This window comes from Sapajus apella, unplaced genomic scaffold (assembly GCF_009761245.1).
Source record: "Sapajus apella isolate SASKATOON/1434 unplaced genomic scaffold, GSC_monkey_1.0 scaffold102, whole genome shotgun sequence".
Classification (NCBI taxonomy): Eukaryota; Metazoa; Chordata; class Mammalia; order Primates; family Cebidae; genus Sapajus; species Sapajus apella.
In genome coordinates, this window is record NW_022437042.1 from 5642510 (window position 1) to 5669774 (window position 27265).

A 27265-nucleotide genomic window follows, 5' to 3' on the forward strand; every position below is an offset into this window, starting at 1 on the left:
GAGGGAGGGAGGGAGGGAGGGAGGGAGGGAAGGAAGGAAGGAAGGAAAGAAAGAAAGAAAGAAAGAAAGAAAGAAAGAAAAAGAAAGAAAGGAAGGAAGGAAGGAAGGAAGGAAGGAAGGAAGGAAGGAAGGAAGGAAAGAAAGAAAGAAAGAAAGAAAGAAAGAGAGGAAGAGAGAAAGAAGAAAGAAAAGAAAGGAAGGAAGGAGGGAAGGAAGGAAGGAAGGAAAGAAAGGAAAGAAAGAGAGAGAAAGAAAGAGAGAGAGAGAAAGAAAGAAAGAAAAACAAACACTGGGCATGGTGGCACATGCCTGTGGTTCCAGCTACTTGGGAGGCTGAGGTGGGAGGATCACTTAAACCCAGGAGTTCAAGGTGCAGTGACCTGTGATTACACCACTTTATTCCAGCCTAGGTGATGGAGATAGACCAAGTTTCCAGGAAGAAGAAAAGAAAGGAAAATAAAGAAAAGTGAAGGAAAAATAATAGAGATTTCAGAAATAAATTCAAATAAATTCTATGGTCAACTGATCTTTTAAAAAGGTGCTAATAATGTAAAATGTGAAAGGGACAGTCTTTTCAATACATGCTGCTAGGAAAATTAGATATCCACATGTAGCGGAATTAAATTGGATCCTTGTCTCAGACCATATACAAAAATCATCTTAAAATGGATTAAAGACTTGAAGACAAAGCTATAAAACGTAAAACTACCAGAAAAAAGCATCTAGCCAAACCTTTTGACCCTGGTCTTAGCAAATATTCTTCTTTAGATATGACACCAAAAGCATAGGCAATTGAAGCAAAAATAGATGCATGAAATTGGATCAAACTAAAAAGTTTCTGCACAGCAAACCATTACAGTGTGAAGATATAAGCTAGAGAATAAGAGAAAATATTTTCAAAATAAACATCTAATAAATAATTAATATCCAAAATATGAAGTTAATTCAATGAACTTTAGGGCAAGAAAACAGCTTGATTTTAAAATGGGCAAAAGACATTAATAAACATGTCTCAAAAGAAGACATAAAAAATGGTCAACAGATATATGAAAACATACTCAACATTCCTGATCATCGGGGAAATGAAAATTAAAATCTGATTGGATATCAGCTTACAGCTATTAAAATAGGTGTCAATGAAAAGGCAAAGCATAACAAGTGCTGGTGAGAATCTGGAGAAATTAGAAGCATTGCACACTGTTGGCCGGAATGTAGATTAGTATATCCATTGTAGAAAACAGTATAGAAGTTCCTCATGAAATTAAAAATAGAAATACCATATGATCAAGCAGTCCTGCTTCTTGTTATACATGCAAAGAAAATGAAGTCACTATGTCAAAGAGATATGTGTCCTCCCATGTTCATTGCAGCTTTCTTTATAATAGGCAAGATATGGAATCAACCTAAGTGTTCACTGATGGTAAATGAAATTTAAAAAATTGTGGCCAGGCACAGTGGCTAATTCCTGTAATCCCAGCACTTTGGGAGGCCAAGGTACGTGGATCATGACATCAGGAGTTTGAGACCAGCCTGCCCAACATTGTGAAACTCCATTTCCACTAAAAAATACAAATATTAGTCAGGCATGTTGGTGTACACCTGTAATCCCAACTACCGGGGAGGCTAAGGCATGATAATTGCTTGAACCCAGGAGGCAGGGGTTATGGTGAGATGAGATCACGCCACTGCACTCCAGCCTGGGTAACAGAGCAAGACTCCATCTCAAAAACAAAACAAACAAAAAAGCTGTGCATGCGTATGTGTTTGTGTAAAATAGGACATTATGCAGTTTTAAAAAAGAAGATATCCTATTATTTGTGACAGCATGGATGAACCTAGAGGACATTATGCTAAGTGTTAAAATGCCAGGAACAGAAGGACAAATGCTGTATGATCTCACTTATATGTGGAATCCAAAAATGAACTCGTAGAAGCACAAAGTAGAATGGTGGTTACCAGGGGCTGTTGTGGGAGAAATGGCGAGGTGTAAGTCAAAGTGTACAGTATTTCAGTGAAATAAGAGGGATACATTTTGGAGAGAACTATCATATAGTACAATCAATATTGTTAATAATAACAGATCATGTATTTGAAAATACTAAGAATGCAGATCTTAAATGTGCTTATTACAAAAAGATGACAAGAATGTGAAAAGGTTATGTTAATTCGCTCTATTTAATCACTTTACTATATATGTATATATTTTATATTATATATATATATATCAAAACACCATGTTGTACTCTGTAAGTATATGCAATTTTAATTTTTCCATTATACCTTAATAAAGCTGGAAAAAATATAGTCTTTGCATAAAAGTTTTTAACCTTCTTTATTTATCAATTCTAGTAGTTCTATGGAGCCCTGAGATTCTGTGAAGGTATCTCAAGGGCCACTTCATAGGCTATTAGATGTTATTCTAGTCTTTTCACCCATTCCCATGCAGGTTATTTGAATCTTTAAAGTAAAAATAAATAAAAAATCCAAGCACCTTGTTATTCTTTTAACAGCAGAACTTGTCCAAAAATATTTAAATCACTGACTTAGGCTTTAGCTTGTTTTCATTTATCATATTTTGTGAATTATGCTCCAGAAGAGCCTTGGTCTTTCTTCATTTTTGAGATTGATATATTGAATACTAATCTCTAAGAAAACATTCAGTTACTAATTTCCAAATGTTTTACAAAACAGACTTCCAAACTTGAGTAGTATAAATTATGGTTTGCTTTTTTTCCCTGAAGCTTTCCTTCTGAAATGGAAACTGAGATACCAAATATTGAGAATGAAAGAAATGGTTTCGCTAAGAAAGTTTACCTATCTCTGTAATGCTAAAATATTTTTTAAATTTAACTAGTCCTACTCTATTTACCACAGACAGTGATTTGCTGGAGCAATTTTATAAGCCAAGTGTGAAAAACATTTATTATTTTTAAAAATAATTACATATATAAATTTATAATTAAACATTTAATATTCAAAACAAAGAGAATACTCAAAACTCATAACATGCTAATTATTAGGGGATATATTTACTTCTATCTATATTCTTGAGATTATGTACCTCTCTTGCATCTGTGTGGTTGAAATACTATATAATGTTGCTATAGTTTGGATATTTGGCTCTCCAAATCTCATGTTGAAATGTGATTTCCAATATTGCAGGTGAGGCCTAAAGGGAGGTATTTGGGTCATGGTGGCAGACCCTTCATAAATGGCTTGACGTCCTTGCTGTAGTGAGTCCTCTCTTTATTAGTTCCCCTAAGAACTGATTGTTAAAAAAAAAAAAACCTGGCCTCTCCCTCCCATCTCTCTCGATTCCTCTGACTCACCACGTGATCTCTGGCTGATGCCTGGTCCTTTGTGCTTTCTGCCATGAATCGAAGCAGTCTGAGGCCCCTGACCAGATGGAGTTGCTGAAGCCATGCTTTATGCTTCATGGTTATATTGCCTGCACAACCATGAGCCAAATAAGCCTCTTTTCTTTATAAATTACCCAGCCTCAGTTTTTTTTATAGCAACACAAACAGCCTAAGATGAATGGTATGTTGCTGTGTATTTCTTACCAACTCCTTGCTCAGTGACATTAGCTTGATAGCTTGAAAACAGAAATTAGCAAATGCTACAAATTGCAACTACCTCCTTCTGTGACTTGAAATCATGTTTCAACTTTCCCTTCATCCAGATTTAACTGCTTTCTTTCTTATTGCTGCACTGCATTTCATTTTTTAATCATGTAAATGCTTCTGTGCTAAGGCACAAAAGAAGAAATTTCATGCATTATTTTTCCTTAGATAGTTTTCTCCCAGTAAATGCTATTGTTGAAGTCATGTCTGTCTCCTGATCTAATGGGTATATGTCATAGAGGTGATAGATTGCACTGATCACTCTAGAGTTCTGTTTCATTTATGAAATAAAAGACAGAAGTAGCTCATACCATAGTGCTAACTAACTGAGCTAACTAATTTTCACTTTGAAGCTGAAATCTTTTAACAGTTGTTAACCAGCTCAAACTTGGTATTAAACCCTGGTGATTCCATTAAGACATCCATCCTAGGATAAGTAATCTGTTTTGTAATAACTTATTAAGATATTTGGAGTTATATCTTTAAAATGTCTACTATTTGGGGGAAACCAGACTGTTTCAAATAAGATCTACGATAATGTGATATTCTTAGACCTTGTCCAAATCTATACTAGGTGGAAACTGATTACTACAAGATAATGAGGTGAGAAATCTGGGTGTCTAGTAAGTCACAGACACCTGCAATTTTCAGATTATATTTGAGCCTAATAGACCAGACTGTTGAAAGGAGCAACACTAAGAGAACATGTAGGGCAATGATTGTTCCACTATCACAAACTTAATTACGGTCTAGGGACCTCATTGAAGGTCTTCTTCAGATGTCAATACAACAACAACAAGTTCAGCAAAGTATGATTTGCCCTCATTGGATTTTAAAAATCAATTTTTCTCTGATAGCTTACTAACTTGGAAAGTACTTAGTTAGCTATTATTTTTAGTAGTAAACTATATATGACTTGTGGCATTGCCATATTTATTCAATGGAGAAAAAGCTTTTTTGTTTGTAATCAGTATTTTTCTCTCTCCTATGAGTATTGTTTGGAGGGGATCGAATGTTCATAATTGTTTTTCTAAAAGCTTGCCAAATAAGCATTCATAATTCAGTAGAAATATTAATAAATCATGATATGAGAAGAATAATATTGACAGAATAAAGCCAAAACAGATGGTTAGATGTCAGTTAGTTCTTAGTTACTCAACAGTACCAGGAAAATATTTGACTGTAAAATTCCAGCTTCAATCTGGAAACAGAATGCATGTGTTCCTTTCTTACATAGATAAGAATGGCCTCTAAACTAGTATTAACTCATCCAACTTAAATGCCTGATTACTCAATGTCCAGCTTTCCACAGCTTCCTTTCTATAGAGAAGGTCGTTAGTACTTATTTTTCCAGTGTTTTATATAATTAGTTTCCTAATGCTTCAATAAATGAGCAATGTACATGTGCAGAGACACTAATAAGCAGCTTATTTCCAAATAAATTTCATTCAGATTTAAAATGCAAATATTGGCCCCCTCACCTTCCAATCAAATATAACCACACCAATCCTTAATAAATATATTTTATGCACATTCTAGAGCCCCTCTTCTTTGTTTGGCTACAATCAGCATTCTATGAACATACTTTATGAAGTTGAGCAACATAAAATACAAAGCAAAAAAACTATCCAAATTAACAAGTATCATTTAAACTAATGTGAAAATGTGTGCAACTTCTGCAAACCTTAAGAGTGAAAGAAAGATATTACATTGCTTAATTTTAAAAGCCTTGCTACTAATACCTTATTGCTTCACACAGAGCCTATAAGGAAGTACCAAAAGCTGTTCTTCACTCTAGGTTTCAACTGTATGATTCAACTCTTATAGAGTTTCTAGGTGTGGTCCAGTTCAAGAGTGATTCTCCTCCTCTCTTCTGAGCAATACTTACCTATTTAATTACTTTGAGTATCATGGCCAATTTTTTTATGGTAATGCAGGAATGGAAATCAGGAATACCAAATATTCTGGCATATGTGAAACAATCCCAAATAATAAATGTTGATCCTGTGTCCCACATGACTTTTAAATTTTCCACTGGACATTCATGTAGGATAAAAGAAAAAAAATCTAATAATCATCTGAAGCTAGAACATAATTGTTTTGTTTACAAACATAAAACATTTTTACACATATTTAATATACACTATTTTTGTGAGAAATAAAATTACCAAGTGAATCAAGGAAGACTGTGTTTTGTTTCACTTGGGATATATGCAAACCTTATGCACCATTTAGAAAATGTCACCAAAGATAATGCCACTTGTGGTATTTGTGTCAGTAGTACCACACACCTGTATCAGTATTTGTTAGTCATATTCATAGTAATGTACCACATTAGATCCAAGCACCTGATAGCTTTGTTACAGCTTGTAACATTGTTGTGCCCAAGTGTTTGTATACTGAAGCACACATCATCTCATTATACATTTTATTTTGGTATTTATTCTTTTTTATGATATTGAGGCAACATTTTTTTTTAAAAAGTGTGTAGGTAGGTTAGATTACTTAACAATTTAATTTCAGGATATTAAAGGGGAACACTATGATATATTTATTGCAAGAAAGAGAATGCCATCTCACAGGACTGAAAAACACTGGTATCTTTCACATTTCATAACATACTATGAAATTCCACAAAGGGAATTAAGTGTGTACCTGAATTGATAAAATTCCACCTATGTACCTCTATCATCACAATACTCATGTACTCACCACATCAAAGTTAATCCTTTTCATAGTGCTACCGAGCGCTTCTTTGTAGCCCTTAACACAGGGGAAATTTTCACTTATTTGTATGGTTATTTGATCTAGACTCTGTGAGGGTAAGGACTGTGTCTATTTTTGCTAGCCATTTATTCCAAACACTTCACCTGAGACCTTCCATATAGTAGATGCTCCATGAATATTAACAAATTGAATAGACCAATGAAAAAGTTTTCTATCCCCTTCACCAATGGTACGGGGCACAAGACAGAAGTGGAAAGATGAAAAATTCAAAAATTAGATGACTTACTATTTTAATTAATTTAGAACATTAATTCTGTAGTCATAAATCTCTTGAAGGCAAAATTATGGGTATTACAATTATGGTCCTATTTACATGGCGAGGTATTTAATAATCTCCTGATATGTACCTGTTACTGTCATGAGATTTTGAAGCAGAAACTCTTCGTCTAAGTCAAAAGCCTCTGTATAATGCTACAATCAAAAGAACAGCTTAGGGATCTTTATGTCTAATTATAAATAAAGTAATGCTTATTATAGAAAAACTAAAAAGCATGAAAAAATAACAAAAAGAAAAACAAATTTTCTGTAACTGACAGCAGGTCATTTAGCAACGATCACTTTTTGCTTGATTTTTAATTTTTAATTAATTTTTGTGACAATCTTTAAATTGATGACAATATTCATAGGTGTATATCTTGATGAATTTATACGTATGTTTAGAGCCATGTAACTGCAACTCATGTCAAAATATAAAATACTTCCAGCGGCCCTAATGGCTTTCCCATGCCTCTCCCTAGTTTGTATCTCTCACCAGATATGTTTTATTGTTGTGTAATATTTCATTGTATTAATATTTATCCTGTCAACAGTTGACACACATTTGAGTTGTTTTCAATTCTGGGCTATCCTGAATTAAGCTGCTATGGATATAATTGTACATATCTTTTTTAATTTTTGTATGTACGTGGTAGGTATATGTATTTGTGGAGTACAATTTTGTAAACAAAGATGCTCATTCTATGTAGGTGCATACCTAGGAATTGAAGGAATATAGTTTCAGTAGATTCTACCAGTTTTACAAAGTGATTATACCATGTATAGTTTCACAAGCAATGTATGATACAAGCCCCAATTTCTCTACATAGTCACACTAATACTAATATCACCTGCTATTTACAATTTTAGTCATTTTGGTAGGTGTATAAAAGAGTCTTTAAGAGTTTAGTTTTATCTTTCTTGTTAATAATGCACAGAACTCTTAAATGTCATGCTGTTTTAAGTTCACTGAAGAAATATACACAAACTTTTAAAAAACTGAATAGTACATGTGGATTTTTAATCTTGTATTTTAAATTTAAGAATACTAAATTTATCTGCACAAATATAAAATGAATTCATTCTTTGTATAAGAAATGAAAATGTTATAGCCGATGTAAAACAAAACAAAAACAATTCCAGGTCCTTATGTCAGTTATGAATACAATAATATTATTTTCCCAAATCCAAGTAGCAAATTTTTTGTAATACCTTTTATAAAAGTAGAGGTCACAGGGAAATCCAGTGGCCCAAAAGAGTGGAGAGACAGCCAGGCATATATACAGAGAATCACAACTGTACCAGAAAAAAAATAAAAGCAGAAACTAGTACAAGGGTAAAATAATAACTTAAATGGTAAATGATAAATTGACAAGTTTGAAAGTTAAAAGCCCCAGGGTACCCAGTCTTAGGGGCTCCTAACCCTTCTGTGAGTTTTACCTCTCGGAGTCCTACCAGATTCTTGCAGTCGACTGGAGAAAAATATCCTGTCATATTTCCAGCAGGGAAAGAAAAAAGTAGCTATTTTGAAATATGCCCAGACCATTCTGTTTTTCCTAATAAGGCCTTCTCTGAAAAGAAACTATTTCAACAAAGTCTAATTGACTGAAGTTTTACCAGAATCTAACTGACCTGAAGGAAAGAAATGTCCAACTACAGCCTTCTCTAGCCTTCCTATCTTAAATACGGGAATGGAGAAACAGAGAAACAACTGTGTAAGTCACTGCTTGGGAGTACCAGCTCATTTAGAGACTAAGAGGTAAGCATAGGACTGTAAAATGTTTCCCCACTCTCTACATCTTACCACCATATCAAAAAGGTTTATGTATAATAATATGGGAATACAATGAGAAGAACTGCATGGGTCAGGCCTTATTTAAGAAATATCTAGAGAACTCCAAAGACAAGGGGAAAAAAGGATACCAGAAGAAATTTTAGCCTCTGACACAGTAAACAGTAAACACAATCTAAACCCTAGCCATATAAACATAAAACCTATCACTGGAAACTTATTTACACTCAGTTCCTTTTACTCAGAATATCGTGTTTGGCTTTAAGCAAAAAATTGCAGGGCATATCTGCAAATTTTTTAAGGTCAAAAAGTCGAAATACACAGCTTGAGAAGACAAAGCTAGCATGAGAACCAATCTTAGATATGGCAGAGATGTTAAAAGTATCATAACATAAATTTTAAACAACTATGAATTATATTCTAGGGATTCTCTTAGAACAAGTGGACAATGTGGAGAAACAGTGAGTAATGTAAGCAGAGAGATGGAAACTGTAAGAAAGAATCAAAAGGACATGCTAGGTATAAAAATGAAGAATATTTTTGATGTGCTCATCAATAGATTGGGCATGACTGAGTTTGAGGAATTGTCAATAAAAACAAAATAAAATAAAATAATGGAAAATGGAAAATAATATTCAAGAACTGTTAGATAATTACAAAAGTATAACATAGGCATAATGGAAATACCAGAAAGATAAGAAAATAAAAAGAACCCGAAGAAACATCTGAAGCAGTAATGACTGAGAATTTCCCCAAATTAATATCAGACACCAAATCACAGATTCAGGAATCTCGGAGAACAACAAGCAGAATAAATATCAACATATTTTATAGCACATTATTACTACAGAAAATCAAAGATAAAGTTAAAATTTTGAAAGAAACCAGAGAGATAAGCCTTACCTATAGATGAGCGGGGATAAGAATGACACTGGGCTTCTTATCAATAATAAGATAAGAGAATATCTAAAGCATTGAAAGAAAAATCCCATCAGCCTAAAATTCTATATAAGAAGAAATTATCTTTATCTGGAATAAAGAGGGAAATTACATAATGACATATGTGTCAATTCTCCAAGAAGACATTAAATCATTATAAGCAGATTTGCATCTAACAACAGAGCATCAAAATATACGAGATAAAAACTGACAGTACTGCAAAAGGAAATAGACAAATCTGCTATTATAGTTGGAGATGTCAACACACTTTTCTCAGTAACTGACAGAGCCAGGAAGATAAAAATCAGTAAGAATATATTTGAACTGAACAGCACTTTCAATCAGCTGGATCTTTTGGACACTTATAGACTACTTCATCCAACAGCAGCAGAATACACATTCTTCTTTAGCTCACATGAAACAATTGCCAAGAGAAATCCACATTCTGGGTCAAAAAACATGTTAATAAATTTAAAAACATAGAAATCAGAGACTATGCTCTTCAACCACAATGGAATTAAATCAGAAATCAATAACATTAAAACAGCTAGAAAATCCCTATTTACTTTGAGATTAAACAACACACTTCTAAGTAATACATGGGTCAAAAAAGTATTCTCAGGATAAAATTTAAAATACAGTATTTTGAACTAAATATAAATGAAGTTAGAACTTGTCAAAATTTGTGGGATGCAGTAAAATCAGTGCTTAGAGTGAAATATTTAGCATTGATTAGAAAAAAAAAAAAAGCATATATTAGAAAAAAAAGATAGATCCAAAATCAGGAATCCAAACTCCTACCTTAGGAAACTAAACAAAAAAGAAGAGAAAATTAAATCTAATGTGTACAGATGAAAATAACATGTGAATATTCTCATCCAATATCATGTTATAATTTAGGCAGGCCTCTAGTGATATTAATTAGAAAAAAAATTATAGCTTTTACTCTGATTATTTGGTACACTTCTGCTTGGATTTATTCTTAGGTCTTTAACATTTTTGAAATAGCACTGTAATGAGTTTCTTTGCAGACTCATTATTTGTTGTGTTTTTAAGTACCTCCTGTTGACATAAAGTATATGCTTCAGAGCATTCAAGTGTCTCTTTAGTTCTGAAAAATTTTAGTCATCTCATTTTTTCTCAAACATTATCTTGCACCCTTCACTCAATTCCTTCTACTTTCTCCCTCTGGAACTGTGATTTGAAAGAGGTTGGAACGCATAGATTTATTTTCCATTTCCCTTAATATGTCATTGATATGACATTTCTTTATCCTTTTCTACTTCTGGAAAATTTTCCCAGTGCAGCCCTCCACCTCACTAATTCACTGTTCTGCTTTGTTTTTGGCTCCATATATTTTTGTACTATTCATTTTTTCAATCATTATTTAACAAATGTGTATTGAATGCCTATTATAGATGCCTATCAATGAGTGCTGTGAAGAAAAATAAAAGCATACTTAAAAAATGGAGAGTGAAGGAGGACTTTAGAAAAAGTGGTCAGGAAGCGACATTTGAGTGAATACTTGAATCATGTGAGGACATGGACCATCCAGTTACCTGAGGAAAGATTAGCCATAAATACTCAGTGGAGAAATGTACTTCAAAGATGAAGTCAGTATAGCTAGAAACTGCTGAGGAGGAAAATGATAAAAAATGATAGGGTTAAAGTGGTGGGCTTCGGCAGATTATACCAAGCACTGAAAGCCATGGGGAGGGCTTTTGATTTGGTTTATGTGTGATGAGCAGTCAGTAGAGTACTTTGAACAGGGAAGAAGCATAATCTAATTTATATTATAAAAGGTTATTTCATGCTGCTTTGATAAGACTAGCTTTGGGAGGACAAGGATGGAAGCAGAGAGGCCAGTTAGAATACTACTACAGTTACTTCAGCAAAAGATGATGTTGGCTTGATCTTTGGGCTTTTAATTTCAATAATTTTTCCCATGATTTCTAATTGCTGCTGCCATTTGGCTTAGAAGGGGGAAGCAGGTATCTACAGCACAGGGACTAAATTGTCTGGGTAAGTATACAGAGAAAGCTATATAACTACCCTGTCAGTTTTCCTTATGTTTCTACCTGCTTCTGGCTTCTATCTCCAGATATAAACTACCTGTTGTGCTGAGTCTGCTTCTGATAGGATGATATTCTCACATTTAATCTTGACTGCAGCTTCCTTCTGAAACTGTCTTCCATCTGAGGCTGTCTGCCATCCAGTCTTTAACAATACCTCGGAAATTCTCTCTCTCACTCTCTCCATATGTATGTGTGTGTGTATGTAAATATGTGTCTATTTATTTGATATATTTCTAATAATACTTATGATTTTATGGGTTTGGTGCCTGTTTTAGTCCATTTGTGCTGTCATAAAGAAATTTCTGAGGCTGGTTGATTTATAAAGAAAAGAGGATTCATTGGTGAATAGTTATACAGGATGTGTAAGAAGGATGACACCAGCATTCGCTTCTCATGAGGACTTCAGGAAGCTTCCAATTATGGGGGAAGGGTTTCAGGGAGGAAGCAAGAGAGAGGAGAAAGGTGCTAGACTTTTAAACAACCACATCTCACATGTAGTAACTGAGTGAGAACTTACTATCATCAAGTGGATAAACTGTTCCTGAGGGATCTGCCCCCATGATCCAATCACCTCCCATAGGTCCCCACCTCCCATTTCAACATGAGATTTGGAGAGGACAAACATCCAAACCTTATCAGTGACAAAATAAAAAATCTTTGTCTTTGTACTTAGACAAATGTTTAAAGCTAAAAGGTAGAATTTTAGAAAATTTAAAAATGGTTCCTTGAGCAAAATGTACCATATATAAAATTCCAGATTTGATTTTCCACAGATTATATGCACTTTTGGTGATCAGTCTAAGCTACTTTTTGACACTTGATATTTCAGAAGAAATTCAGTAATCTGATGGTTGATGTTAATTAGTAAACCCAGAGGCACTGTCACCATACTGTAGCCATTCAATAGAAAGCTTACTCAAAAGTTTCTGTTTCAGATAGTGAAAAGATTTACCATTCCCTGTATCTTTGCCTGATGAGTTTTGTAGGTAAGAGTACAAAACAAATGAGATTCATATCCCCTAAGTATGGTTAGGTTTCTATGTTACACAGCCCCAGCCTAAAGCATTAGCTCTGAGCAGCCATCTCCAGGAAGGATGTTTTGGATTACTAGAAGCCAGCTACTTCTGGCCTGTCTTATTATATATCTCCTTCAAAGCAGGAACACCACAGATCACAAAATTGAATGATAGAATAGCTTTCTGTCTTTTCTTTTAGCTTAAGGCTGCACAGAAGGCAATATTAGAGCAGATTACTGTCTGTCCTCTACCATAATAATCTTACTGTTATTATTCAAATATGAAATGCTCACCTGCGGATCCCTCAGGCATCCTTCTTGGATGATGAACCCAAAGGGAAGATCCCTACAGATGTGTTGGGACACAGCAGAGTTGTGCATAATAAATGAAGAAAGACATTGCAGTTCATGTCTCAGAGAATAGAATCAATAATGTGAAATTCTCTGTAATGAGGTCGGAGATTTTTCATTGAGAAAAAGGGAGACAGAGTAACAGTGAAAACTGCCATCAGTGGCTTCTGAATACTGAAAGCATAAGATCATAGAAAAGAATAGAAAAATTATATCTGCCTAGAGCCAAAAAGCATCAGAAAATAAGTAAAAATTTGTACTTTAGTAAATAAGTGTGTGATCTCCATCAACAGTTCTCAAATGTTTTAGGTAGAAAGTTATCTTCATTGGGTCAGAATAAAATACCTTTCATGCAACTACCCATCCTCCTTTGCTATTAAAAGCTACTTGTCCTAATGAATGGAGAAAATAGTGCTGCTTTTGCTAGCACCCCATCAAGAAAGATGATACCTCTATTGCTATTTGATGCCTAAAGTCTACCATTACGGTGTTACACCACTGTTAACAGAAATCCATCTGCAGACCCCTTGCATTACTTATAAAAAATTACTTGCCTACACAAAGTCAATTCTCCAAGAGTGCGGAAAACCTAGTTAACAGCTTGAAAAATACTGGGAATAAATATTGAGTGACACACCTAAGCATCATTTTTAGGATTGATTATAATCACATAACAATTCAATTGTGATAATCATAATTCTCTTAATATAATCTCAAAACAATAGTGAAACAGATATTGTAACAATCAAGAAAACACATTCCAATTAAACACATTTTCCTCTGAATCCAGTAAGAATGACTCATGCCTGTGTAAATCCGGATCTAACAATCACAAGATGTCCCCTGTCTTAAAAGATTCAGGCTTCTATTATAAAACATCTTAGACTGGTTAATACATAAACAAGAGAAATTTATTGCTTACAGCTCTAGAGGCTGGGAAGTCCAAGACAATGGTGTCAGTAGATTCAGGGTCTGCTTATCACAGGTGGTAACTTCTGTGTTCTCACCTGGTGGAAGGGGCCACAAGGCTCCCTCAAACCTCTTTTATAAGACCACTAATAACATCCTAAAAGTACCCACTTAATACCATCACATTATGTATTACATTTAAACATATGAATTTTGGAGGGACACTAATATTCAGACCATAGCACTCTCTGAGAATTACCTATTTCCTTTCCTTTTTTCTTTTTCTTTCCTTCCTGTTTCTTCTTTCCCTCCCTTCATCAAAGACAATTCAACAAGCTTATTGATGATATAATCCTAATGGGAAGACATTCCCATCGACACTTGAATAATCCTATTTCCTAAGGTATATCCTGATCCACATTAAATAACACCATTCTTTTCTCACACCTGAGTTGCTTCCTCAGAATTTTGGGATATAACTAGAAAATAGATAAGAAAAACGGAAGTTTCATTGGAATCTTCCCCATCATTTGAATCTTACAAGTATTAAGAAACAGGAGATAGAAGCTTTTGTTGTAAGACTAGTATAAGACTTACAGCCCCTTATAACAACTATTTGTTGATTTAGTAGCAATTGTGTTTCACTAGCAGGGTCATTTATCAGTGAGGCACTAGCAGCAATGTGCACAGGAAAATCAATTTTCCAGAATACTCAGAGCTTACCAGAAGTCTTATGCTTTGAAGGCAGGAGAGTCACTTTGGTCATTGACAAGTAAAAATGAAGAATAAAAATGAGCATTTGAAACCAAGGCTCACATCATCATTGTACTGTGTCAAGTTTTATCAGTCAAAGAAATTTAACAAAAAATTTATGGATTTAGTAACCTTTTTATAACAGAAATAAAATATTTGGGTTTTGGAAAATATGAAACACCCAATATTTAAGATGATCTATATGGATGTGAGTAGTTGTCATTATTATCACCATCATCGTCATCACATCATTATTTGGCATTTTCATTAATTATTAATTGTAAAAGTGACAATATTTTATTACCCTCAAAACCATAGTACAGAATCATACCATTTAATTACTCATTCATTAGCATTTTCATACCTATTCTCTACCCAACAATTTTTCTTCCACATTTAGAGTTTGGGAAAGGTAATATTATAGCGAAGTTTTTATTGAGAATAGTGCCCTCACTACCACCCCCTCTTCAGCCTATCCTTGACTTTTGAAGAAATGTCATCTGAGAAAATAGCAGGTAAAGTAAATCTTGAGTGGAGCTCTACATCCCTGAAAGGAGTAGGACAGATCAGTGGCTATCTTGAAAGGCTTTGGGATGGGGAAAATTGTCCATATGGCCCCTGATCAGAATGGACAGGCTATGGATGTTGGGTTATTTGGGATGGTACCCAAGGGAAGGTCAGGTGTGTGTTTGACAATACTTAGAAATGACAATATTTGAAATTATAAATGACAATACTTAGAAATCTTTCACTTCTCAGTTTTACTGAGGGCTGACACTAAAATATCTTACCACCATATTGACCATGTAATACCCTAGAAGTAAAAAGCCTGGAAGTAATTTAGCTTGAAAAAGTATAATTAGGCTATCAATCCTTTTTCAATGACAAGCAATATCCTGCTTAGTAAATCAAACTCATACAATGTAACTTTGACTTTCAGTCTTACAGATGATAAAATTGAGGCTCAGAGAAAAAAGAAATTCACCCTAGAATACTAGGCAGGAAGTTGAGAGCTAGATTAGGAAGCTAGGTCCTAGGAATCCCAGGTATGAGCATCTTTCTAACATTGTTGATTGCTTCGGCAACTAGCAGAATATGAGATCAAGTATCAAAAGTCAAATACCATTCTTTAAAATGTGTTTTCCTAAGAGTCCCAGGCTGTCCAGACCCAGGAAAAAAATACATGTTGTATTTTCTGGTTACATGCTATTCATCTCTGAAATCATGACCCTCCATTACTCAGGAAACACTGCCTTCTAAAGCTAAATTTAATACTACTAACAACACTATTTCTTGAGAAACTACTTTGGTTTCTTATTAATGGTCTTAACGGAATTAAAGACTTCAGAGTATCTCTCTCTGTCTCTGAGATATTCACTTTAACCCTTTTGGTTAGTAGCTGTTTTTGTTATTCCAATTTTACAAATAAAAACCTACAATCCTAAAAGGTGATATGTTTCTTCAGGGCACATAGTCAATAAACTGTGGAATAGGGGCTAAACTTTAAATGCTACTTATATAGGGCTTTGCACTCTTTAGTCTTGACTTTGAATAACTTTCAGAGGTATATTCTTGACTTTGAATAACTCTCAGAGCTATATGAAGACTAAGATTATTAGCTTCTCTGAAAATAAAATGAATTAAAACCTCTGTGAGTTATGTATATGCTTGAGGATTAAAACATGTGTGGTAGGCAGTAATAGAACCTGAGCCATTACCTCAAAGAACTAGGGTGGGAAAGAAACTGGTAATGAAACAGTCTATACTTAGGCACAAAAATATTTCCTGAGATAGAAAATGTTGACTGTACTGGGTAAATAGGAGAAAATGAAGGTAGATGACTATTTTCTACAAATCCTTTTGAAAAACAATCCACTGAGGAAGTAGCCATTCATTTTATTATGAGATATTTACATTTTATGATTTATTCAAAATCAGGTGCTGAAATGCAATAAGCAATGTGTGTTCTTTAATGAAAAGGGGTGATCAGTGGACATTCAGTTATTAAACTTCTTTCTATATAAGTATATTATGTGATAGGGCACATTTGTTCAATGGAAGAAATTGATATTTTGTTCAACTTCAAATAGGAAGTGTAGTAAAAATATTTTTATTCAGCATGTTTTGGAATAGATAAAACGCTTGTAAATAAAAAGTCTTTTAAATGAAGTGTTAATTTTTGTTTACAGCAGTTTTCATTGTATGACAACTAAGGTTCTTGAAGACTATAAGAAATAGAGTTTCTGAAAGCGTGCGTATCTTATAGTTATAAGAAGAAAATTATTTACTGGTGAAAACAGAATGTATTTTATTGCTGTGAAGACACACAATAGCTGCTTTCAGAATCCTGAACAATTGGCTATTTTCCCTAGGTGCTAGAAGGTACTTGTGTCCATGCCTAGAATCCAAAGCATAGCCCTCGTTTCTACAACACAGGGAAAATTCTCTTTAATCTCAGCTCATTCTATTAACACATGAAGCCAACTTCATAAAACATTTTCACCATTTTGCCATCAGAATCAAGGCTCCTCAGTGGATCTCAACAATTGGCACTAATGATTTTCCAGGAAGATTCCTCATGTACTGGAAGTAACATAAACATGGTTTTGCACCTCGTTCCATCAAAAAGTGAAGTGTATTTCTTTACTTTTTAATCTGAAATTAGCCAGTTGATAAACTTTGGCCAACTGAACACTAGCAAACAATTTAAACAGAGGTTTTGAAAGTGCTTGCACATTGAGTATGGCCCTTTCCTTCCCATTTTGAAACCTAGCCATCAAGTAAAAGAAAAATAGAATAGTCTTCTGGGTGATGAAAAATACATGACACATTCTCTCCCATTACTATAGTTGATAACAAGCCAATTCCCAGAAGCTACATGCAGATGTATAAATGAATTCAGCCAAGATAATCAGAAGTATCCAGTAGAGCACAGCCTCAATTCCCAAACTGCAAAATCATGAAGTAAATAAATGTTTTTTGTTTTAAGCCACCAAGTTTTGAAGTGGATTGTTATACAGTAAAGGTTAAGTAATACAAATGAATGTAGACTGCTATAGTCCATGGGACCTAGTAGAACTTTAGAAATAACATTTTTCCATCATTCCTAACATGATTTGACCTGAACTTTCAAAATTTTTGTTACTCAGCGACATGAACTTTTCTAAAGCTTTGGCATATCTGTCATTTTCCTTTCTCTCTTTACTTATGAACATCTATCTATTTCTCCAAAAATTCATCCTGAGATAGGAAATATTTAAGCATTGATTTCAAACTATTGAAATAAATAGTTTAAAGCATTGTTTTCAAACTGCAACACCTCAACAAGGCTTTCTGTTTAAAAATGGGCATTCTGATGTGATGCAAAATATTTTATTTGGTCTTGTAATATGGCTTTAAATGACATCAAGCTTGAAATATTTCTAGGCACACTGTACCCACTCTGCACTTGGGTCCCTGTAAAATAAATGATACCAAATTAACCATGAAAACTATGTTTCTTTTTATTTTACAAATTATCCAGTGTGTCCTACTTTGAAGCCTTCATAAAAGTTTGAGAAGCTATTTTCACCAACTGCGAATGAAACCCTGTTAAAAAGGAGCCTCTTTAATCATAAAAGCTTTGTTGGATAAAATTTTGTTTGTGGTGGATATTTGCATTTATATGTTTTGTCCATGGAGTTAATAACTAATGTTTTCCAATTCTTAAAATATAATACATTCAATGAATCACCATGAGTGGAATTTATTGTCTAGAACTGATTGAGGCAGAAGACAGACAAATGCCTAGGCAAATAGAGAACAGTCCCTGGAGAACCTCTGGCCTGCCCAGGTTATTGTGCACAGGAGGATTGCCTAAACATGCCCATAGTAAGAAAATTCCATCCTTTAACACATGCATAGTAAGGGAAATAAATCAATTTGGAGTGGCTCAGACTAAGGGCCCACATGCTCACTGCAAGAACGGGGTGGAGCCACCAAGAATTTGTGCCTTATGGAGGGGAGAAGCCTGGCCTCTTCAACTCATAGGTGATAGCCAAGTATTCAGTTTGTGAGGTGGAAATGTGTGTGAAGGACCCCTCTTTTTGTTGAGAGCTTTTGTTTCACTTAATAAATTCCACTCCCTCATCTTTCAATACATTTGCATGCCTAATTTTTTGTGGTTGTGAGACAAGAATCCCAATTTAGCTAAACTAAGAAGCAAAAAAATCATGCATCATTTTCGTGGCTGATATGGGGACATGAGGAAGGATGAGCAAAATGTAGACTCAAAAATCGTCACTTTCATTTCTGGACCTTCTCATCCTCAGACTTTTTCTGAGTGCAAGAGAAACTGTCTCTCTGCCATTGCACTTGGTGGTCAGGAATGTCAGCTTCAGTTCAAACCCATCTTTTCTATGGCATTTTCTTTATTCCCTTCATGACTGTAATTGCACCTATCTTTTCTTTTACAATATTGGAGGTGTTCCACCCCATCCCAATAGCCACAGGCACACATGCAGGATGCACAGGCTAGTGGCGGCCCCCTGCCCACTTCCCTCCTGTCTGGGGCACACAGCTGTGTCTGCCACATGTGTGTGGAATGTCCAACGGCCGTGCAGGGTAGGAATGAGCCACAGCTGCTGCCTGGGCCCCAAGGCTGCCTCAGGGACACAGGACCAGCATGGCCAGCTGGCTAGTGTTTCCTGCCACACACCCATGGAGGCTTCCCTTTCCTCAGTCTTGGAGTCCAGCTCAGTCCCACAGCAATTAAAAGTTTCTCTCCCTGTTAGAGAAGCCTATTTGTATAAGAATAAGATGTTAGTCCTCCAGGCAGCTTCACAGCCCCATACTAAAGCTGTATTCCCCTCCCCCCCATCAACTTTTATGTAAGAGGTTTTCTTTTTGAAAGGCATCTCATTAGAACAGGATCCCACTTCACAGGACACACTTTTTCCCTCCCTTGTTTGAGAAGGATTCAAATGCATAGTTTCACTTTAGCATTCAGCTTATGATAAGGAGGCAGCAGACAATCTGGTGAGGGACACCTGAGGCTTGAGGAGTCCATACATTCCCCGAGGCAGTTCTTTTGTCACAGACTCAATTCCAAGCTTCAGGTCAAAGGCCTAGGAAAGAAAACTGGATCTCAGGGATCCAGCCACAGGTGACAATGGAAGTTAAGAGGCACAGTGCACGTGAGCGTGACTACTTACTACCTGCTGATTAAGCCAAGCCTCCCATTTCATGGATAGATGTTGTATTGGTATCCATGGCATAAATGAGATCTAGAGTACTAAAAGGCTCCTGACAGCAGGGGGAAAGGCAACGTGTGGGTAAGAGCAGATAATGCTACACACTTGGCTTTCTGTTAGCATGGCACCCATGGGCAGCACCCTGTTGAGGTTTCCAAGACTCAGGGATATAAGGATAGTAGAAGGAAAGAGGATGTGTTTTCCTTCTCTCCATTATGTACCCAGATATTCACAGGAAGAGAAAGAAACCAGGAACAACTGACTCCCCTCTTTCTCAGTGAGTACCCATTTATTTTCAGTCTGTCCCCCTTTTGAAGACATCCTAAACCTTTGGAGTTTCTTTGAAAAAAACACCTTTTTGCCTTTTTCCTCCTTGGTCCTCTCTACATAGATGGGTAATTGTGTCCCCATACTACTGAACACTTCCCTCAGATGCATCCTCCAAACTGAGACAAGTAAATTTCCCACACCTTAAACGGGTTGGCTTAGAATTGAGGTTGGGGGAAGGGAACCCAGAAGCCTGGCATATCAGCAAAAGGGTAAAAGTTTTTTACCAGTCAGACATTCAGCCTCTCTCTCCCTGTGCAAACTGGTTAAAGGGCTGATAAGCATCACTGTTTATATTCTCTGTAAAGTTTTGGTTAATGAAAAAGGATTTACAGTGTTGGTCTTAAGCTGTAACCAATCTGGTGTGTGTTGTGTATCTTTCAGTACAGTTATTTCAGAAAATAAAGGGGTACCTTAGGATATCATGCAGGCCAAGGACCCTATAAGCCTGCTGTTAAAGTCAGCCCTGCAATCTGGTTAGTAACAAACTTTGCTGCAGACCTCCATCTTATCTTACATCTTTAGGAGCATGACCTGTATAACCATATGACAGTATTTTGTTTTAGTCTCTGCCATTTTACAGTGATAGTCCAGGTTCAATCCTGACTTGGGGAATGAGTGCTTTTAGGTTGATATCTGTGTGACTTTTGCCATTTGCCGATTCTCTTCCCCACTCATGAAAAACTTCTAACTTCCTTTCTTAAATCATCCTTTCCCTGAGTCATATTTAAATGTCCTAGATTTTGTAAAAACAGCTATGTTTTGAAAATACCTTGTACACTCAGAGATGAGTCATTACCTTAATTGAGGCTTGCTGGTTTCACCTGTGAGGTTACTTTTGATAAAGTTAAAAATCCAGAAATATTGCCATGGCTAAAGTCAGGTAATAAGGGATTTAAAAGGAATTTAAGAATGCTCAGCTTAATTAAAAATGGATATATAAGTTACATGCATATTTAAAATGCCTTTATGTTTTTTCTTCTTGTATCTTGTCTTGCTGGAAATATGTTTTATTTAGTTGGCTGAATTACTTTTCTTCATCTTGTCTTGCCAGTCTTAATGCACACATGAGAGTCCCTAATATAATTTCTGATTGCCTGGGATTCCTTGAGAAAAACAAAAACAGTGCCACAGATTGCATTTTGGGAGAAACTTCTGTTTTCCTTATGGAACCCCAGAAATTAGAGGCAGATGCAGTCCTCTCAAAATCTGTTTTTGTCTTCTAGCTATACCTGTTTATTAGTCCCTAGAAACTGCTTGTTTTCCTAGCCCTGCTTTTAAAGGGCCCCACCTGAGACCAACAATTGAATTAGGAGATTGGCAAATGAAAACTCTTATAATTACTGGATTTTTTTGTGTAGTTATATATGTGTTATGTGTGATATATATAAAAATAGCTCTAATTAAGTGGCTTAAAGAAAAATAAGCTGTTAGATCAAAGTTTTTTAAGGAAAAGTAAAAGCTGTAATGCTTTTTAGTTCACAGGACTTTAATCTTTGAGAAATAAAAACAGTCTTAATGATAATTGGAAAATGCAACATCATTAAAACGTAAATAGGTGATCTAAATTGTACAAGTCAGATACTAGGTTTGCTAAATGTTTTCAGGTTGTAAACTGCTTTTTTGGCCTTTGAGAGCTATTTGGCCACCATGTCTTTATACTGGAAGGAATCAAACTTTATCAGCACCTAGTGAATAATTAAAACAACTTACCAGGTTTTACAATAAAATTTTAAATTGCTAAGAATTACCATTATACCATGTAATTGAGACCACTGAAAATGTATTTACATGCGAGGTGTGTAAGAATGGTAAAATGTGTTTTAAGTGAAAGATTGTAAGAAGGCATGACAATGTAAATTTTTGCCTAAAGCTAAAGGATTGTTTTAAATTAGATAAGATAAAGCTAATGGTTTAACAATGTTATAGGATGCTTTAAAATATTAGTCTTGCAAAATAAATGATGTGTATGAACATTGACTAAATTCTAATGGGTATTGTATGGTTTTTCTGTAAATTGAGCATTGATATAAAAACACAACAAGGTTTTTTTAAGGCACTAATCTACCCTTTATCAAAATCCATAAACAGTTATAAAAGTTTTATAAGAATCTCAGCTCATGGTTAAACTGGTTAAGATCGGATAGAATTGTCTAAAAGTTTTCAATTAAAAAAAAAACTGGGAGTGACACTAATGGTAAAATAATGTAAGGGTAAAATTTGGCTTTCTCTCCTTTGTACAAGATTTTCATGTAACAATAAAGGATAATGAATGATTTTCATTTGCCTTGTGGTTATACTGCCAAGGAGAAGGAAGAGAAGACAGGAGACAAACTGTTTGAAAAGCAAAGTCTTCCCTGTTAATGAGTAAAGTTTTTCACCATTTTAAAATTTTCTCAGTCATCATTTTGGCAAAAATGAATAACTTATGGTAATCTAAAATTCTATTTCATAATATCAGGTACTTCAAACCTCTAACATTAAACAGTCTTCCCAAAATCAAATTTCAGCTTCAAGATTGCCTTTTCTGACCTCTAGCTGTTGGATGCTAAAGAGGGCCCCTGGAACATCTAAAAGAGAGGTAAACAGCATTATTTGACACGTTTAAGTACATGGGATTGCCGAAATGATGCTTAATTTTCTTCAGGTTATATTTAAGTGAATAATATTATGTTACAAAATTGTATGGGATTCCTAAAAATTCTAGTGTCTAAGTATGTGCTATCAATCAAAAGTAAGGTTACTATGTTAAGTTATTATAAACCACAGAGATAACCAAATTTGTCAATTGTGTTTTTAACTGTAACTACCCTGGACATTTTAACAGACAATTGTTGTCTTCTTTTGCTTCTCTTCAAAAGATCGTTTATAATAAGCTATAGAAGTTTGACAAGTGCTCTCTAATGCAGGTTTCTGATAACTTTGGAGACTGTGACATTGGAATAAATGAAAAAAGTCTGGGACTCATGAAGAGCTGACATGTTAATGGATATCAAGCAAAACAATAGTTAATGCAATGGACTGAACTAATAGAAAATTGAAGCAACTTTCTAAAAACTTTTGCTTAAAACACTGCTGATCCTTATTTTGTTTTATGGTATCAAGGAAACTTTTATTTTAAGCTATTTGCAGTCTTTAATAATTGAGTACGGTAGAGTCCTGTGAAGAAAATTTGGAGCATGTTTGTTTCTCTTTGCCTGTTTTCTCTAGAATTTGGAAACTATCTGTGAGTATTCTTAAATTATGGCAACATGGTTTTTTGCACCAGTGCAACAAGAATCCATTTTCATTTGCAACAGGATACAATTGGAGAAACTGGTTCTTTCACCAAGGCTTATACTAGAAGGGTATGCTTCCCTTTAAGCAATCAAGCTTGACTTGTAGAGCTGATAAAACCTCCTTGGGAAAACTGTCGTACATGCTATAAACACTGTGGAGATTCCTTAAAGAAATAAATGTGAAACTACCATTTGATCCAGCAGGTTTATAGCAACAAAATTTACAATGGCAAAATCATGGAACCAACCCAAATGCCTATTAATCAATTTTGGATAAAGAAACTATGGCGCGCGCGCGCACGCGCGTGTGTGTGTGTGTGTGTGTGTGTGTGTCTGTAATGGAATATTATGCAGCCATCAAGAATGAATTAACATTTGCGATGACCTGGATGAGATTGGAGACTGTTATTCTAGGCCAAGTAACTCAGGAATGGAAAACCAAACATTGTATGTTCTCATTGATATTTGACATTTCCATGCATTGTTGAATAGAATGTGCATTCTGTGGTTATTGGATGACATATTCTGTGTATATCTGTTAAGTCCATTTGTTCCAAGGTATAGCTTAAATCTACTGTTTTGCTGACTTTGTCTTGATGACCTGTCTAGTGCTGTCAGTGGAATATTGAATTCCCCCACTATTACTGTGTTGCTGTCTATCTCATTTCTTAGGTCCATTGGTAATTGTTTTATAAATTTGGGAGCTCCAGTGTTAGGTACACCTATGTTTAGAATTGTGGTATTTTCCTTTTGGACAAGGCCTTTTACCATTATGTAACGTCCCTCTTTGTCTCTTTTAACTGTTATCGCTTTAAAGTTTGATTTGTCTGATATAGGAATAGCTACCCCTGCTTGCTTTTAGTTTCCTTTTGCATGAAATGCCTTTCTCCATCCCTTTACTAAGTTTATTTCAGTCCTTATGTGCTAGGTGAGTTTCCTGAAGCAGCAGATAGTTGGTTGGTGACTTCTTATCCATTCTGTTCTTCTGTAACTTTTAACTGGAGTATTTAGGCAATTGCATTCAGGATTACTACCGAAATGTGAGGTACCATTGCATTCATCATGCTCTTTGTTGCCTGTGTACTTTGGTTTTTTTTGTTTTCATTTTCGCTTTTCAACTTGTATTTTTGTTTTATAGGTCTTGTGTGGTTTATGCTTTCAAGAGTTTCTATTTTGATGTGCTTCCAGGATTTGTTTCAAGATTTAGAGCTTCTTTTATCAGTTCTTGTAGTGCTGGCTTGGTAATGGTAAATTTTCTCAGCATTTGTTCATCTGAAAAAGGCTGTATCTTTCCTTTATACATAATTCTTAGTTTTGCTGGATACAAAATTATTGGCTAATAATTGTTTTGTTTCAGAAGACTGATGATAGATTCCCCAATCCCTTCTAGCTTTTAGGGTTTCTGATTAGAAATCTGTTGTTAATCTAATAGGTTTTCCTTTAAAGGATACCTGGTGGTTCTGTCTCACAGCTTTTAAGATTCTTTCCTTCATCTTAACTTAGGATAAGCTGATGACAATGCGCCTAGGTGAAGAACTTTTTGAGATAAATATCTCAAGTGTTCTTTGTGCTTCCTATATTTGGCTGTCTAGATCTCTAGCAAGGACAGGCAGTTTTCCTTGATTATTCCTGCAATTATATTTTCCAAGATTTTTGAATCCTCTTGTCCTCAGGAATACTGATTATTCTTGGGTTTAGTCATTTGACATAATCCCAGACTTCTTAGAAGCTTTGTTCATATTTTCTTATAAAAGTAGAAAGGAGGGGCCTTTCTGCTGCTTCCTCTATCCCTGTATTTTGCTCAGCTCTCCAAATTGACTCAGCTCGAGGTAAAGTTGGAAACTTCTCCCACAAACAGACCTCTGGCTTTGCCAGTGGGTGTGTGTGTTTGGGAGAGAAAGGTCTCCCTTTCCCACTTCTGTAGTTCAGTCGCTCACAGTTTTTTTTTTGGGGGGGGTCCCCTGGATCCTTAAGGAGCAGTCTGGTTTCTTCAGAGGGCCTGTGGGTCCAATTGGGATTGCTGGTTTGTTCTTGAAGCACATTTGGAGTTAAAATTCACAATGTGAGCTGCCACCTACTGCTCTGTATGGAGCTGCAATCTAGTCCAGACTCCCATCTGCCATGATTTGCTTTTAACAAAAATGAGGACTGGAGAGAGAGGAATTATGTTTCAAAACTTATTCCAATTTGTCATTAAATTCTAGCATCATTAGTTGTTTTTAAGGTTTTTTTGGTCTACAATTTAGTCTATTTCTACTTATTCCTGTGAACCAACCACAAATCGCTGGCTGCAAATCAGAAGAAACAAAATAAATGCATAATGTAAAAATTTGGATCAATATTCCAGTCCAGGGCAATTATCCTGCAAATCCTGCCAGGTGATAGGAATAAACAGGGTGCCCATAACCCAGAGGCTCTTTTTTGGGAAAATAAAGTCAAGGGAGGGAACCAAAATCAAACCCCTTTTACCGAAATCTTAGCAAGCATACCTACAGCCACCAGTTATCTGGGGATGCAGGTGGCCTTGGAATTTTTAAGCTGTCCTAGCCCCACTGTTGTTTCATTTTGATACATGTCTTCTAATAATTTGGTTTATTTTTTCTCACCTCAGGTGATTGAACTCCAAACCATCAAGTACCTGGAGCATCAAACAATGGCCCCCTTTTACCAAGGATCCTTAAATAGGCCTCTGAGAGAAATATGACTGCTGTTTCCATAATACAGCCCCACAAGTCAGCAGAAAGCATTTAAGATCAGTAATCCTCCTTATCCTTATCCATATCCTTATTCTTATCCTTATTTTTATCCTTATCCTAATGGAAGTTAGAGGTACTTCTTTAGAGGGGGGAATGATAGATGCAGGAGACAGCTAAATGTCTAGGCAAATAGGGAAGGGTCCCCAGAGGATCTCCAACCCATCTAGGTCATTGTGTACAGAGGGTTTGCCTAAATATGCCCACAGTAAAAAAGTCCATCCCTTAACACATGTGCAGTACAAGAAATAGGAAATAAATCAACGTGGAGTGGCTCAGACTAAGGACCCGCATCTCACCACAATAATGGAGTGGAGCCACTAAGAATATGTGCCTTATGCAGGGGAGGAGCCTGGCATGTTCAATTCATTTATAGTGGTCTGGTATTCAATTTGTGAGGTGGAAGCCTGCATGCAGGACCCCTCTTTTTGTTGACAGCTTTATTTTTGCTCAATAAATTTTGCCCTCCTCACCTTTTAATGTGTCTGTATGCTCAGTTTTTCCTGGTTGTGAAACAAGAACCCAAATTCAGCTGAAATAAGGAGCAAAATATTTTGCATCAAAAATATATTCATTAAACAGGAAACAAACTGGAGCACACTTTAAAGACATGCAGATTTGAATATTTTGTTAAACCTTTGAGAATAAAGATACATCACTACTTAAGATTTTATCAGGGACAAACATTAGCGTTTTTCAATATTTAAACTTAAACATATCTACCCATACATGAAAGAATCCCAAAAACTTAATAAGTCATTATGGTGATTGGAAGTTCTTTTACATTTTGCTGGTAGCTTAAATCTATCACTACCACAGGGTTCTTCTGTTTGCTTGACTGCCTGCTTTCCTACTTAAAAGGACAAACTTTTATCTCTGAGCTTTCTGCTGTTACCCTTTTTGACTCACTCAAGATTGCCTTCAGTTTCCTTTGAAGGTAAAAGTAGACTTTAGCAAGCAGAAGGCATAAGCAAGCAATAAACTTGTTCAATGAATCAGTGAATGAAAGAATCCATGGCTACTCTATTATCATAATTTCTTTTTTTTTTTTTTATTTTTAAGATGGAGTCTCACTCTGTTTCCCAGGCTTGAGTGCAATGGCACGATTTTGGCTCACTGCAACTTCTGCCTCCAGGATTTAAGCAATTCTCCTGTCTCAGTCTCCTAAGCAGCTGGG